Source organism: Colobus angolensis, unplaced genomic scaffold (genome assembly GCF_000951035.1).
Source record: "Colobus angolensis palliatus isolate OR3802 unplaced genomic scaffold, Cang.pa_1.0 Scaffold32, whole genome shotgun sequence".
NCBI lineage: Eukaryota > Metazoa > Chordata > Mammalia > Primates > Cercopithecidae > Colobus > Colobus angolensis.
In genome coordinates this window covers 68379-71571 of record NW_012116488.1, presented here as the reverse complement: position 1 = coordinate 71571, position 3193 = coordinate 68379, and the positions used below count along the sequence as shown (strand labels likewise).

The 3193-nt window shown below is 67.3% G+C and overlaps 1 long non-coding RNA gene across 1 annotated transcript; it reads left to right on the top strand.

The window, feature by feature from the left end:
- The first annotated feature begins 442 nt into the window (after positions 1 to 442).
- LOC105518400 lies at positions 443 to 1375 on the top strand. The gene is made up of 4 exons (XR_001002812.1): positions 443 to 848; positions 919 to 976; positions 1054 to 1099; positions 1247 to 1375. It is a non-coding gene; the product is annotated as an uncharacterized LOC105518400 (long non-coding RNA).
- The last annotated feature ends 1818 nt before the right edge of the window (positions 1376 to 3193 follow it).

Here is a 3193-nt window from a genome sequence, read left to right as displayed (position 1 = left end):
GCCTCAGCCTGGCCCGCCGCCTGCCCCGGGGTGAGGGTGGTGGCCCCTGCATCCGAGGGCCCTGGCCATCTCTGCCTGTTCGCGGTCTTCCTGCGCTCGGCGGGCTCTCTCGGACTCAGAGCCTCCCCGTCTCTGGGTCCTACGGTCTCTTCCGTCTCTTCTCGGACGCGCCCTGGGTGGGGGACCCGCAGGGCTGGAAGGAACGCAGGGCTGGGCCGCGCCTCTCAGCGCTAAGTAGAAACAGACGCGGAAACCGACGCCCGGGGCGCGATCTCGGGCGCCCGCCTTCCTGCCCCGCGTGCGCACGCCCCGAGGGGAGGGGGGAAGTGGGAAGTCCCCACTGTCCCCGCCAAGAAGGGCTCTCGCAGGCTCCACCCTTGCCACCGCAGAGGCCCCGGGCTGAAAGCCGGCAGCCAGGCCCAGCCCCAGGCCCTGCTGACCTAAGCCGCAACCCCTGACCCTCGGCCCCGCCCTCCAGCCCCACCCAGCCCTCAGGAGCAAGACTCCAGGCCACACCGGCAAGTGCCCCGGGGACCAGCGACCCCGCGCTTTGGTTGGTTGTATTGGCTCCGGAGATTGGAGATGTCCCCCTCATGGGGGTGCTGAGACCTTAGGGTGGGCTGCCAGGCTGGGCGGATGCAGCCCAAGTGCACAGGACCTTGGGCAGAGCTGGCTGCAAGAGGCGGATACGCCAGTGGCCGGCGGGCACCGCGTCCTGCAGCGTCTCACCGGGGCCTGTCTGTGCCTCTGCAGCCGAGAGGGTGACCTCTCTGGGCAAGGACTGGCATCGGCCTTGCCTGAAGTGCGAGAAATGTGGGAAGACGCTGACCTCTGGGGGCCACGCTGAGGTAGGTGGGACCTACCCTGGTGGCAGGGGCCAGGGGTGATGGCACCCCCTCACGGCCCTTCTCCTTGCAGCACGAAGGCAAACCCTACTGCAACCACCCCTGCTATGCAGCCATGTTTGGGCCTAAAGGTATGCTCCCTTGGTCCCCGCCCCACCCCACTGCCTCCTCCACCCCAACCTGTCGACTTTTTCCACCTTCTCTGCAGGCTTTGGGCGGGGTGGAGCCGAGAGCCACACTTTCAAGTAAACCTGGTAGGTAGGACCCCACCCCCTATCCTGCCCCCTGGTTCCACCCTCAGGATGCGGATGCCCCCTCCCAGGGAGGCCTGACCACGCGTGGGGCCCAAAGGGAGGCCGTGGATGCTGCACTCACGTTTGTGCCTGTGTCTCTCTGCACAGGTGGTGGAGACCCCATCCTTAGCTGCTTGCTGGGCCACTGTCCAGGCAAATGCCAGGCCTTGCCCCCAGATGCCCAGAGCTCCCTTGTAACCCCTAATGCCCTCAATAAACCGTAACAGTTGGAAAACCTGTGTGTGCATGCACGTGTGTGCTGGGGAGTGCCAAGGGAGCTGCAGCGGGGCTCTGGCTGCAGGCTGTCACTGGCGCCTGCCCTTCTGCTGCCTATTGCCCTCCCAAGGGGGCTGTTCCAGGGTCTCATAGGCCAGGGCTCCCTGTGCAGGGTGAGTCCAGGGCACCCTAAACAGCCCGCACCCAGCCCTGGCACTCTGAGTTCACCTCTGCAACTCCCAGACCCTCAGAAGTGCCCCTGAGCCCTCCTGGCCTTCTGGGAGTGGGGAGGGGGGCTCTGCAGGACCCCAACCAAAGGCTCAGCAGGCTGAGGGGCCTGGAGGCGGGTGGGACTGGCCTCGGGTCAGCGGGTCAATCAGCTCATGCTGGCTCCCTTTCTGAGAGGCACTGGGGGAGTCGTGGGGACTCCTGGCCTTCCCCCTTTCCACCCCCCAACCCTGTCCTCATTCCTCACCCCTCCAGGCCAGGCCCGGCTTCTGCAGGGGCCTGATGAGGCTGCTCTGCCCCTGACCCAGGCACCACTGCCCCACGTGCGTCCTCATCTGCCATCTACCCTGAGCCCAGGGACTTACCCAGTGGCCTGGCGTCCAGTGGGGAACTCGAGTACTGGCCGTGCACAGGGGCTGGGGGGCCTTCTGGAAACCCTTGCTAACCTCAGCCAGCTGCTGCTGACTGGCCACCTTCAGAGACCCCCTTCCGCACACTGGCCACTGAGATTCCGGCCTTGGTAGAAGACCATCCCTCCAGATACGCACTGACTTAAAAGAGCCCAGGGGTCTCGCCCTGCCTTAGGGCTGTGGTGGGTGTGCTGCAGGCTCAGCTCGACAGGTGCTGTGGGGGCAGTCTAGGGTGGCCCGCAGGGTGGGGTGTGTGGGGGTGATTGGGGGATTCCTGGAATTCCAAGAGCTGGGAGCCACAGCACTTTTGATGGGATGGGGACAGGGGAAGGAAGGGCGCTGGGGGTGCTAAGGTGAGGCTGGTTTCTGGCTGGACGGTGGTGGGTGGAGCTGAGGGAACTGAGATCTTTGAGACTCAGCGACACCTGGTGCAGAGAAAAATCCGCAAGCTCGGGGGTTGGGAGAGCGCTGAACGAGGCCGCAGAGGTGCCCCGCCATCTCCCCCACACTTCCTGCCAAGTTCCTGTGGCGCCGCGGTTCCCCACCCCCTGCTCCCATCCCCCTGGCTCCCGCCGCCCTGTAGCTCGGCAGGTGCAGTAGGTGCTCCGAGGAGGAGGCCCCTTAGCTTCAAGGAACCCGCGTGGGCGGGGTGATGAGCGTAGTCTTCCTACTGGCGCCTTGAAGGTCGCGGTGCGCCGGAGGGAAGGAGGCTGCGGGCGGGGAAGGACGGGGGTGGGCGGGGAGGGAGAGGAGGGGCTTGCTCGGGTGGGGGCCCCGAGGCGGGGCTGGGAGGACCGGGAGGGCTGCCTGGAGGAGGAGGTCGGGGGCGAAAGAGGCCGGGGAGGAAGGTGGGGCCGGGATCTCTCCGGCTGCGCCTCGCGTGGGCGCGGCCAGCCAGGGGGTCCAGGAAGGACTGAGTTTCCCTCCCCCGCGTCTTCGCCGCCGTCCTCGCAGGCCCGAGGTGCAGGTGCATCGCGGGAACAGCCCCGGTGACGCGCGACCCGGGGTCTTCACGAATGCTCGGAGGCGCCGCTGGCCAGGAGCCAGCCCGACCTTCTATCCCCGCAGACAGCCCCGCGTTCTTCCCAGCCCGCGCCTTTCGGGGCCGCCCGTGCACGCGGGCCCGGCTCAGCGGCGACCGGGTAGCAGCTGCTTCCGTGCGTCGGCTTCCTCCGGGGCTGCTCCGTGGCGGCGGCAGAGA